Source organism: Microcaecilia unicolor, chromosome 2 (assembly GCF_901765095.1).
Source record: "Microcaecilia unicolor chromosome 2, aMicUni1.1, whole genome shotgun sequence".
Classification (NCBI taxonomy): Eukaryota; Metazoa; Chordata; class Amphibia; order Gymnophiona; family Siphonopidae; genus Microcaecilia; species Microcaecilia unicolor.
In genome coordinates, this window is record NC_044032.1 from 23,421,832 (window position 1) to 23,435,540 (window position 13,709).

General features: G+C 48.6%; 1 pseudogene; it reads right to left on the reverse strand.

Annotated features, from left to right (window-relative positions):
• Positions 1-337: 337 nt before the first annotated feature.
• Positions 338-9,933, reverse strand: LOC115461788 (annotated as a pseudogene).
• Positions 9,934-13,709: the final 3,776 nt, after the last annotated feature.

Genomic DNA, 13,709 nt, shown 5'->3' on the forward strand with positions numbered 1-13,709 from the left:
GGCTGCCTCGAGGAGGAGGAGGAAATCTTCAGGAAGGAGGGTTTGGGGATCCCCGCCTGCTCAAGTATTTAATATTTGGGGTCTGTGGGCAGGGAAGGGTAGAGAGAGGAGCAAACCAGAGGGGGATTGGGGGGGATATGAATTCCATGCCCACCCACCTTGGGCTCAGGCCCACCCAAATTTGACCATCTGGCTACGCCCCTGAACTGTGGCTTATAGGCTAATAAAGAAGAGAGGAAACAGCGATAGAAACAGCAGAGAGAGAAGGGGAAGAAGGAGAGAACTACAATATTCATGAAAGGAAAGAGGGGAGGAGCACAATAGGAAGGGGAATGTTCTAAGAGCCAGGTGATGCCATACCTATGTAAGAGGCAGAAGAGGTCAGATAGGTTTTGAGCTCAGATTTAAACCGTCCCAAGGAGGTGTGCGATCTAAGATGTTCTGGAAGCTGGACCTTGCACAAAAAAAAAAAAAAAGACAAGAGTTTCTAATTTTGGAGTGACCAATTTTTCAATGGGAAGGGACAATCAAGTGATGCTGAGTGGAGGAGTGGAGAGATTGAACTGGAACATCTGGAGATAATAGACAGGCGAGAAATGAAGGATCTCCAGTGGAGCATACAGTGGGGGAAATAAGTATTTGATCCCTTGCTGATTTTGTAAGTTTGCCCACTGACAAAGACATGAGCAGCCCATAATTGAAGGGTAGGTTATTGGTAACAGTGAGAGATAGCACATCACAAATTAAATCCGGAAAATCACATTGTGGAAAGTATATGAATTTATTTGCATTCTGCAGAGGGAAATAAGTATTTGATCCCCCACCAACCAGTAAGAGATCTGGCCCCTACAGACCAGGTAGATGCTCCAAATCAACTCGTTACCTGCATGACAGACAGCTGTCGGCAATGGTCACCTGTATGAAAGACACCTGTCCACAGACTCAGTGAATCAGTCAGACTCTAACCTCTACAAAATGGCCAAGAGCAAGGAGCTGTCTAAGGATGTCAGGGACAAGATCATACACCTGCACAAGGCTGGAATGGGCTACAAAACCATCAGTAAGACGCTGGGCGAGAAGGAGACAACTGTTGGTGCCATAGTAAGAAAATGGAAGAAGTACAAAATGACTGTCAATCGACAAAGATCTGGGGCTCCATGCAAAATCTCACCTCGTGGGGTATCCTTGATCATGAGGAAGGTTAGAAATCAGCCTACAACTACAAGGGGGGAACTTGTCAATGATCTAAAGGCAGCTGGGACCACTGTCACCACGAAAACCATTGGTAACACATTACGACATAACGGATTGCAATCCTGCAGTGCCCGCAAGGTCCCCATGCTCCGGAAGGCACATGTGACGGCCCGTTTGAAGTTTGCCAGTGAACACCTGGATGATGCCGAGAGTGATTGGGAGAAGGTGCTGTGGTCAGATGAGACAAAAATTGAGCTCTTTGGCATGAACTCAACTCGCCGTGTTTGGAGGAAGAGAAATGCTGCCTATGACCCAAAGAACACCGTCCCCACTGTCAAGCATGGAGGTGGAAATGTTATGTTTTGGGGGTGTTTCTCTGCTAAGGGCACAGGACTACTTCACCGCATCAATGGGAGAATGGATGGGGCCATGTACCGTACAATTCTGAGTGACAACCTCCTTCCCTCCGCCAGGGCCTTAAAAATGGGTCGTGGCTGGGTCTTCCAGCACGACAATGACCCAAAACATACAGCCAAGGCAACAAAGGAGTGGCTCAGGAAGAAGCACATTAGGGTCATGGAGTGGCCTAGCCAGTCACCAGACCTTAATCCCATTGAAAACTTATGGAGGGAGCTGAAGCTGCGAGTTGCCAAGCGACAGCCCAGAACTCTTAATGATTTAGAGATGATCTGCAAAGAGGAGTGGACCAAAATTCCTCCTGACATGTGTGCAAACAGGGCCGTGCCGATGCGGTAAGCGAGGTAAGCGCCGCAGGGGGGCGCCCACCTCCTGAGGGCGCCGCCGCGGTGCTTACCCTCGCCCCGCCGAGGCCTTTAAATCTTTTGGTCGCCCCGGGTGTCACCAGAGAGGGGGGTGCCGCCGCCGCTCCCGCTGCTCTTCATCCTGGCACCGCCCCCGCACCAGCCCTTTAAATTTATTTGCCGACGCGATAGCGAGCGCAGCACCTCGTGTGGAAGTAAAGGAAGCGGATCCGATCATCTCATTGGGCCTTCCCTCACTGTCCCGCCCTCCTCTGACGCAACTTCCTATTTCCTCTAGGGCGGGACAGTGAAGGAAGGCCCAATGAGATGATCGGATTCGCTTCTTTTACTTCCACACGAGGTGCTGCGCTCGCTATCGCGTCGGCAATTTCTTTTTAAAGACGGATGGCAGGGAGGGAGAAGACGAGGCAGGGTGAGGGTGGGGGACAGATGGGGTGACCGTGAAGGTGGGGGAGGACTCGGATAGCAGAAGGGACTGGGTGGGAGACAGATGGGGTGAGGGGGACTCGGATGGGCAGAAGGGACTGGGTGGGAGACAGATGGGGTGAGGGTGGGGGGCACTTGGATAGCAGAAGGGACTGGGTGGGAGACAGATGGGGTGAGGGGGACTCGGATGGGCAGAAGGGACTGGGTGGGAGCCAGATGGGGTGAGGGGGACTCGGATGGGCAGAAGGGACTGGGTGGGAGACAGATGGGGTGAGGGTGGGGGGCACTTGGATAGCAGAAGGGACTGGGTGGGAGACAGATGGGGTGAGGGGGACTCGGATGGGCAGAAGGGACTGGGTGGGAGATAGATGGGGTGAGGGTGGGGGGCACTTGGATAGCAGAAGGGACTGGGTGGGAGCCAGATGGGGTGAGGGGGACTCGGATGGGCAGAAGGGACTGGGTGGGAGCCAGATGGGGTGAGGGGGACTCGGATGGGCAGAAGGGACTGGGTGGGAGATAGATGGGGTGAGGGTGGGGGGCACTTGGATAGCAGAAGGGACTACTGGGTGGGAGCCAGATGGGGTGAGGGGGACTCGGATGGGCAGAAGGGACTGGGTGGGAGACAGATGGGGTGAGGGTGGGGGGCACTTGGATAGCAGAAGGGACTGGGTGGGAGCCAGATGGGGTGAGGGGGACTCGGATGGGCAGAAGGGACTGACGTCAGAAGAAGGCGGACACTGAGGGAACCAAAAGCGCAAAGGGAAGGGAGACGTCGGCAGCGCTCCGCTTTCACTGACGCTGCTGCGACCGGAAGTAAAAGATTTAAAGGCCCCAGGGTGCGGAGGGAAGGGCAGAGAGGCATGGATGGGAGGGCAGGGCCCAGGGAGAGGACAAATTGCTGGAAGGGAAGGGGAGGGGAGAGAGGATTGCTGGCTATGGATGGAGGAGGGAAGGGCAGAGAGGGACAAGGATGGACATGGGGGCCCAGGGAGAGGACAAATTGCTGGAAATGGAGGGGAGGGGATAGAGGAGGCAAGGATTGCTGGCTATGGATGGAGGAGGGAAGGGCAGAGAGGGACAAGGATGGACATGGGGGCCCAGGGAGAGGACAAATTGCTGGAAATGGAGGGGAGGGGATAGAGGAGGCAAGGATTGCTGGCTATGGATGGAGGAGGGAAGGGCAGAGAGGGACAAGGATGGACATGGGGGCCCAGGGAGAGGACAAATTGCTGGAAATGGAGGGGAGGTGAGAGAGGAGGATTGCTGGGTATGGATGGAGGAGGGAAGGGCAGAGAGGGACAAGAATGGACATGGATGGGAGGGCAGGACCCAGGGAGAGAGGAGAAATTGCTGGAAATGGATATAGAGCAAGAAATGAAGAAGAAAGGAGAAAAGTAAAGAAATAAATGGAAAGGAAGCCCTGGAAATGGAGTTAAGAGGACATATAGCAGCAGAATCAGATACTGGACCAGTATGATTGAAAAAAGAAAGTCACCAGACAACAAAGGTAGAAAAAAATTATTTTATTTTCATTTTAGCGTTTGGAATATGTCCACTTTGAGAATTTACATCTGCTATCTTATTTTGCAATGTATAGCAATTAGTTTCTAAGAATATTGCTGACAATTCCTTTCAGTGTGGCAAGTGGTGAGCGATCATTTTCATGGGGGGGGGGGCGCCAACTGATAGTCTGCAGGGGGGCGCCAGAGACCCTAGGCACGGCCCTGTGTGCAAACCTCATCATTAACTACAGAAGACGTCTGACCGCTGTGCTTGCCAACAAGGGTTTTGCCACCAAGTATTAGGTCTTGTTTGCCAGAGGGATTAAATACTTATTTCCCTCTGCAGAATGCAAATAAATTCATATACTTTCCACAATGTGATTTTCCGGATTTAATTTGTGATGTGCTATCTCTCACTGTTACCAATAACCTACCCTTCAATTATGGGCTGCTCATGTCTTTGTCAGTGGGCAAACTTACAAAATCAGCAAGGGATCAAATACTTATTTCCCCCACTGTATCTTAAAGACTAGCAGTAAAATTTTGTAAGTAGTGCGGGAAGAGAGAGGAAGCCAGTAAGAAGCGTGTAGTAGTAGTGTAACGTGGTCACATTTATGAGACCCATGGATAAGTTTAATTGCAGTGTTCTAAACCAGCTGCAATCGGTGAAGATCCTTCAGTGTTAGTGGTTTAAAGAGGGAATCACAGTAATCAAGTTGGCTAATGATAAGTGAATACCATGACATTGAGAGCAGATGAGTGTAAGAGCTGACGAACAGATCGAATGAGCCTTAATTTACAAGATGACCAAGAGATGATAGATGAACATAAGAGTAGCCAAACTGGGTCAGACCAGTGGTCCATCTAGCCCAGTATCCTGTTTCCAACAGTGGCCAAGCAGAAACCCAAAATGTGGCAATATTCCATGCCACAAATCCCAGGGCAAGCATTTGCTTCTCCATTTCTGTCTCAATAGTAGACTATGGACATTTCCTCCAGGAACGTGTCCAAACATTTTTTAAACCCAGATATGCTAAATACTATTACCACATCCTCCATCAAAGAGTTCCAGAGCTTAACTATTCGTTGAGTGAAAAATATTTCCTCCTATTTGTTTAAAAAGTATTCCCATGTAACGTCTCCTAATTTTTGTACTTTTGGAACGAGTAAAAAAATTGATTTTTTTTCTACTCGTTCTGCACCACTCAGGATTTTGTAGACCTCAATCATACCTCCCCTTATCCATCTCTTTTCCAAGCTGAAGAGCCTTAACTTCTTTAACCTTTCCTCATACGAGAGGAGTTCCATCCCCTTTATTATTTTGGTCGCTCTTCTTTGAACCTTTTCTAATTCTGCTATATCATTTTTGAGATACGGCAACCAGAACTGAACGCCAATACTCAAGGTGCGATCGCACCATGGAGTGATACAGAGGCATTATAGTATTTTCAGTCTTATTCACCATCCCTTTCCTAATAATTCCTAGCATCCTGTTTTGCTATTTTGGCCACCGTCGCACACTGAGCAGAAGATTTCAGTGTATTATCTACAACACCACCTAGACCTTTTTCTTCAGTGCCGACCCCCATGGTGGACCCTAGCATCAGATAACTATGATTTTGATTATTCTTTCCAATGTGCATCACCTTGCATTTGTCCATGTTTTAATAAAATTGAATAGTTCTGTGCTATCTGCAAAATTAATCACCTCACTCGTCATTCCAATTTCCATATCATTTATAAATATGTTAAATAGCACCCATCCCAGTACTGATCCTTGTGGCACTCCACTGTTCACCCTCCTCCATTGAGAGAAATGACCATTTAACCCTACCCTCTGTTTTCTGTCCAATAACCAATTCCTAATCCACAACAGAACCTTGCCTCCTATGTCTTCACTCTCTAGTTTACTCAGGAGTCTCTCATGAGGAACTTTATCAAAAGCTTTTTTGAAACTCTAGATAAACTACATCAACTGCCTCACCTTTATTCATATGTTTATTCACACCTTCAAAGAAATGAAGCAAATTGGTGTGGCAAGACCTCCCTTCGCTGAACCCTTGTTGACTCTGTCCCATTAAACCATATTTGTCTACATGTTCCGTAATTTTATTCTTTATAATAGTTTCCACTATTTTGCCAAGCACTGATGTCAGGCTTACCGGTCTATAATTTCCTGGATCACCCCTGGAACCCTTTTAAAAAATTGGCGCCACATTGGCCACTCTCCAATCTTCAGGTACAATGGACAATTTTAATGACAGGCTACATATTACTACTACTACTACTACTATTTAGCATTTCTATAGCACTACAAGGCGTACGCAGCGCTGCACAAACATAGAACAAAGACAGTCCCTGCTCAAAGAGCTTACAATCTATTACTACTAATAGTAGATCAGCAATTTCATGCTTGAGTTCTTTGAGTACCCTTGGATGTATGCCATCTGGTCCAGGTGATTTGCTACTCTTTAATTTGTCAATTAGGCGCAGTACATCTTCCAGGTTCAACAAGATTCCTTTGAGTTCCTCTGCATCATCACCCTTGAAAACCATTTCTGGTACAGGCAGATCTCTTACATCTTCTTCCTTACAGACCGAAGCAAAGAATTCATTCAGTTTCTCTGCTATGGCCTTGTCCTCCCTGAGTGCCCCATTTGCTCCTTCATGATCTAATGGTCCCATGGATTCCTTAGCAGGCTTTCTGCTTTTGATGTACCTGAAAAAAGCTGTTACTGTGAGTTGTAGCCTCTGAAGTAAGTTTCTCTTCATATTCTCTTTTAGCCTTCTTTATTAATGCTTTGCATTTGACTTGCCTGTTCTTAAGTTGCTTATTATTTTTTTCATTTGGTTCCTTTTTCCTTTCTTTGAAGGACAATTTTTTGGCTGTAATAGCCTCTTTTACTTCACCTTTTAATCATGCTGGCTGTCATTTTTCTCTTCTTTCCACCTTTGCAAATACATGGAATGCATCTGGTCTGGGCTTCCAAGATGGTATTTTTAAATAACATGCACGCCTGGTTTAGTGTCCTAACCTCAGCAGCCGATCCTTTTAGCTTCTTTTTAGCTATTTTCCTCATTTTATTATAGTCATCCTATCGAAAATTAAATGCAGCTTCAGTAGATTTCCTTTGCGGGTTCATCCCAGATAATAGCTCAAACTTGATCATGTTATGACCACTGTTTCCCAGGGGACCCAACACCACCACCTCTTGCACTATTTCCTACATGCCACCAAGGACCAGATCCAAGATAGCTCCCCATCTTGTCAGTTTCTGGACCAGTTTCTCCGAGAAGCAGTCATTTATTATATCTAGAAACTTTATCTCCATAGCACTCCCTGTTGTAACATTTATCAAGTCTACACTGGGGCAACTGAAATCACCCATTATTATAGTGTTGCCCAATTTGCCAGCTTTCCTAATCTCTGTAAACTTTTCTTCATCCGTCTGCTCGTTCTGCCCTGGTACAGCCCTACAAGAATACTCCTTCCCTTCACGCATGGAATTTCTATCCATAAAGATTCCACCCTGCTATCTGTTTCATGTGGAATGTTTATTTTATTTGACTCAATTTCCCTCTTTAACATATAGCACAACCCCCTCCAATTTGATCCTCTCTATCATTATGATACAATTTGTACACTGTTAACACAGTGTCTCATTGATTGTCCTCTTTCCACCAAGTCACTGTGATGCGTATTATATCTACCTCATCATTTAGTGTAATATATTCTAACTCTCCCATCTTATTTTTTAGGCATCTAGCATTTGCATACAGGCACTTCACATTGTGTTTTTCCTTGGATCTACAAGCTGCTTAGAAGTTGAAGGGGATAATGTGCATCCTTTATCCTACTCTCTCATTAAGCACACCTGGCTTACTTTCAGTATCATTGAAACCTCTCTACTGGGATTCCCTAAATGTTCTGTTTCAATAGTATCCTTCAAGGAGACTCCACACCGAACCATGTGCTCCTGGACAACTGTCAGCTTCCCCTCATTCTAGTTTAGCACTATCTCCTTTTAGTGTCAGCAGCCTGGTTCCATCCTGTTTAAGGTAGAGCCCATCCTTTTGGAACAGTCTCCCCCTTTCCCAGAAGGTCACCCAGTTCCTAACAAATCCAAATCACTCATCCCCGCACCATCATCTCAACCACGCATTGAGACTTCGTGTTAAGATTCTGCTGGATAGGCAGGGGAATGTTTGGGACTCACTCCTGATTGGGGCAGAGCTGACGTCTGATACAGCAGATCGATTTAAGCCTGCCTTTTCTGTGCAATTCTTGCTTTAGCGTTTGATTGCCTGGGATTGCTTTGTTTGCTCAGCTGAAGCCAGCCTGTGTTTGGACGCTTGTGTTCACGTTGGAGTTTAGCCTTTCTTCTCATGCTTGTTTGTTCTCTGTGTGTGTGTGCTGGGTATTCCCAGCATGAGCCTGATTGCCTCACTACCCCACACCTGGTTTGTTTTTCTAACGTTGTGCTGTCTGGGGTAAGCTTGTGCCTTAAGTCCTTTCAGTTTGTTTGTTTAGCTTTCTCTCTCTGTGTTACCTTTGTTGTGCCGAGCTTCTGCTCTGCTCCCTGTGGTTCTGCCCCTCCCCCCGTCCTTGTATTGTGCTCCTGTTTGTTTGTTTTAGTTCTCTTTGTTTGTTGTAGCTGTCTCCTGTGTACGGGGAACAGCGTTCCTTTTCTGGTCTGAGTGTGTGTGTCAAGGCAGCTTCCTCTGTTTGCACTCTCCCCTTTATCCTTGCCTGCTGAGTAGCTCAGCCCTGTTTTTTTCCTTTAGCAGATCCCTTTTTTCCCTTGGGGGTTGTGGGGCCAGCTTGTGTATTCCTTAGGTAGTTCTCCCTTTCCCTTTGTATGCTGTATAGCCAGCCTAGTGCATTCCCTTGTGGGGGCTCCATAGGCGGTCGGTGGCCCAACTGTTTGGGGAGGCTAAAGGGGGCGGGGTTAGGGGTGGGGCCAGGGGTGGAGCTTAAATCCATAACTGTCTGATAACACACAGAAAAAAATAAATAAAAATACAAGTCACAATTAATACCTTTTATTAAATTTAGATATTAGATATGTATCATATGTCAAAGAATAAAGTGGTTGCTCAAAGCATATACTAACCACAATCGCTCAACTGCAAAACACTATGCACAACTTTGTGCAAAAACACACTCAGAACCTTACTGTACCATAAATATTACACTGGGCAGAACCTAATACACCAATATACCACCCATACGGAAAATGCAGACCATCAACAATATGAAACAAGGGATCATAATATCACAATTCTCATATAGAGCCACAAAACACCCTAATTCATGTTTAATGTGGGATAAAACGCCATAAATCAGTAAATAAATATAAACTTTGAATGTTGAGCACCTGATTCTCAAAGTGGACATATTCCAAACACTACAATGAAAATAAAATGATCTTTTCTACCTTTGTCTGATCATGCTGGCCCACTGTAACATGTTCCAAGATCAGGATGTTCTCCTTGTTGGTCTGGATAGCCTGTGTTGTCCAATTAAGAGAGCCCGTGATGAGAACAGTTTTGTCAACCATTGCAAATTTGTGATGCATGTACCCCGTGTGCTAGTCATGCCGCACTGCGATACCTGCTTTCCGGAACACCCCGACCTGTGAGCCTTTCAACGCCATGTAATCGGAGTCGGCGATGAGGCGGACCCGCATGCCCCGCCGGTGCAGCAGCAGCACGGTCCGCGCCAGCTGCGGGTTGGAGAAGGAGAAGATGCAGAGCTCGAGGCTGTGGCGGGCCGACAACAGGCACAGCATGAGGCGGCTCAGCGAGCTCTCGGCGTGCAGCAGGTCGCAGGCGCAGCGCAGGGTTTGGCCGCAGCAGCACTTCAGTGCACGTGGGTGGTGCTGGGAAAAAAGCACTTCGGACGCCGAGCGCCGCTCTTGCTGCCCCCACAGTACGAACAGCAGGAGCCGAGTGACGCTCGCCAGCCCCGGCGCCAGCAGCAGCGACGCCAGGCCCAGCGCCTTCCACGAGGCCGCAGTAGCCCACATGACCAAGATTGGGCTGGGGAGGCTTAGCCTCCCCAAGCCTCTTATACGGGGCGCCTATGGGGGGCTCCCTGTAGTGTTGTATGCTGTAGGTACAGCCTAGTTACATTGTGTGATGAATGGTTCAGGCTAGTGTGTGTTCCTTAGGTAGTTCTCCCTTTCCCTTCTATGTTGTATAGTCAGCCTAGTGTGTTCCCTTGTGGGGGCTCCCTGTATCATTGTATGCTGTAGGTTCAGCCTAGTTCCCTTGTATGCTGAATGGTTCAGCCTAGAGTGTAGTCCTCGTTGGTCCCTTTTTCCTTGAGTGCCTCGTGGCACACCTTAGAGTATTCCTTGAATGGCTTTCCCGTTCCCTGAGTGCTGTGTTGTATAACCTAGAGTGTTTCTTTCTGGGGCTTTCTGTATTCTTGTTTGCCTGTGGCACAGCCTTTAGTGGCTTCTGCTTCTCACCCTTTCCCTTGTGGCTTTACCCTGCACTGTGTGCGCTGCTTGCGGCCCAGTTCCATGTGGAACCCTTGTTGTTCTTTCTCCCTTCCCAGCGTATGACTCGGTTCCCGGTCGGCCGTGAGGCCCGCTTGCTTGGTCTCTGCGTGAGTGGGTTCCCGATCGGCTGTGAGACCTGCCTGAATGTTCTATCTCCCACTTTCTGGTGGTGCCTGTTGGCTGTTGTGAGTGTGCGGGGCTTGGTGGCTGGGGTGGTGCATAGGGCCTGTTCAGACTACCCTAGGCCTTGGACCTAAATCCTATACTAGGCCTCGGCCTGGGCTCAAGGGCTCACGTCTGGAATAAGAGAACGCTTAAGCCATGAGCTCGACTGAACCATCTGCTATGCAGTTACTCCAGCAACTGCATGCTCAGATTCAACAGGTTATGGGAGCCGTTGGTGCACTGAATCAACGGGTAGACACTCTTACTGCTACTGGGACTAGTGGGAACCCTTCACCCCCCAGGCCACAGGGTCCCGTGTCGGGTGGCCTAGGCATTCGGGTAGCCCAGCCCCCTCGTTATGATGGCAATAGTAGGACTTGTCGGGGCTTTATAAATTGTTTTTGAGCTACAGGCCCAGGATCTTCTTTCAGATCGAGCGAGGGTGGCATACATCATCTCTCTGCTCTTGTTCCAGAATACTGAATCCTGTTCCAGCCAAGCCTGTCTGAGAATCCTGCATCCTGTTCCAGCCAAGCCTGTCTGAGAATCCAGAATCCTGCATCCTGTTCCAGCCAAGCCTGTCTGAGAATCCTGAATCCTATACCAGAATCCTGAATCCTGTTCAAGCCAAGCCTGTTCCAGAATCTGGTTGTTCCAGTTCTACTTATTCCAGCCCTGCTCATCTATAGCTTCAGTCCCCATCCTGCTAGTTCCGGTCCTGCTTGTACCAGCCTGTCTGTGTTCAGCCTCGCTTCCTGTTGGGTGGTTCACCTGCTGCTGCCGCTCACTGGCAGTGGCCCAAGGGCTCACAACTCCAGACTTCGTGACAGACTGTGACATTGACATTGTACTCGCAGGAGTTTTCACCTTTTTAGTATGATATTTATATTGTGAAAATAATTTCCTCCATTGGCTTTTGAGAACTAAGGGGCCCTTTTTACTAAGTTGCAGCAAAAACTGGCCCGCAGCAGTGTAGATGCATGTTTTGGGTGCATACCGGGCCAGTTTTTACCATGTCTACAAAAAAGGGCTTTTTTTAATGGGACGAGAAAAGGGCATGCGGTAAAATTGAAACCAGTGCGCCTAAAACCGGCCTGAGCCCTTAACACCACCCACTGATCTAGCAGTAAGGACTCATGTGCTACACGCGTGGTGACCGGTCAGCATGCGCCAACTGCCAATTACCGCCAGAAAGGCCGCGTGTGGAAGGAAATAAATAAATAAATCATCCAGGCATTATGGCTGCGCGGCGAATCTGAAATTACCACCAGCGGGCATGGTAGCCTGGCGTAATCTCATTTTGGCGCGCACTGTATGCACATAGAACCTAACGTACCTTTGTAAAGGAGCCCCTAATTCACTGTATTGTCTCCAGGCTCGCTCTACTTTCTGGCATTCGTGTTTAATAGATTTTAAAGATGCAGAATACCATAAATTTATAACACCTCCAGATATTTGTCTTGCACAGCTACCTCATCTAGAGCTAAAGATATACATTCTATCCAATCTGTGCAAGACTTATCAGGACTAAAAGAATTCTCCCTGTAAAGATGACCCCACTTCATTCCAATACACCTGTGAATCAATTTTACCTCTACTAACAATAATTTTCTTTTCTGGTCGTTGAGCTATATGAGATAGCAGTGGCGTAGCAAGGGGGGGGAGGAGGGGCGGTCCAACCCGGATGTCAGCTCAGGGGGGTGCTCCCTGCCAGCTCCCCCCCCCCCCGGGTGCAGCACGATGACATCCTCCCCCCCTTGGCGCAGCAAGGAGGGGGCGGGAGGGGCGGTCCGCCCCAGGTGTCAGCTCAGGGGGGGTGCTCCCTGCCAGTTCCCCCCCCCCCCCGGGTGCAGCACGATGACATCCTCCCCCCCTCAGCGCATCGACACCCCCCCGACCCAGTGCCTACCCTCCTCCGTCCAACCAGCTTCCGCATCCTACCTTTAAAAAAATATCGGAATCCGAGGCGAGGCGCAGCGCCTCGCGCCTGCACGTAAAAGAAACATGGACCGTCTCATCGGGCCTTCCCTCACTCTATCTGTCCAGCCCTCCGCTGACGCAACTTCCTATTTCCGCAAGGGCGGGACAGTCAGAGTGAGAGAAGGTCCGATGAGACAGTCCACGTTTCTTTTACGTGCAGGCGCGAGGCGCTGCGCCTCGCCTCGGATTCCGATATTTTTTTAAAGGTAGGGTGCGGGAGCTGGTTGGACGGAGGAGGGTAGGCACTGGGTCAGGGGGGTGTCATCGTGCTGCACCCGGGGGGGGGGGGGGGTGCAACGGCGAACCGCCCCGCCCAGGGTGGCAGCCCCCCTTGCTACGCCACTGTGAGATAGCAACACATTCAGAGTAAAATGACCTATGTAGTGAGTGATCTGACCAAGGTATAGCTTGCCAGTCACAACAGGACAATAGATGATCATTCATTTGCTAGAACTAGATCTAAGGAATGACTTTTTTCATGTGACGGAAAAAAATTGGGAATATGACAAGAAAAATTCCTTTAAAAGATCAAAAAGTCCCTTAAAATCCCCATTCATCTGATTCTCCAACTGCAAATTAACATCCCCCACTACTAATAATGAGGAACCAAATTTAACAGCATCGGAAATATACTCATACGGTTTGTAAAGGGGGGGGGGGGGGGTCCGCTTCCTCCTCTTGGGTGGAGCCAGCAAGCCTGTGGGGCTCCCAGGGTTCCAGGACAGAATGCTGCTGATACTGGCACTCAGGGCCAAAGTATTTTATTATCAAGGCAATTTCATACCAAAAATACTACTACTACTACTTAACATTTCTAGAGCGCTACTAGGGTTATGTAGCGCTGTACAGTTTAACAAAAAAGGACAGTCCCTGCTCAAAAGAGCTTACAATCTAATGGGCGAAATGTCAAGTGTCAAGTGGGGGCAGTCTAGATTTCCTGAATAGAGGTATGGTGGTTAGGTGCCGAAGGCGACATTGAAGAGGTGGGCTTTGAGCAAGGCTTTGAAGATGGGCAGGGAGGGGGCCTGGCATATGGGCTCAGGGAGTTTATTCCAGGCATGGGGTGAGGCGAGGCAGAAAGGGTGGAGCCTGGAGTTGGTGGTGGTGGAGAAGGGTACTGAGAGGAGGGATTTGTCTTGAGAGTGGAGGTT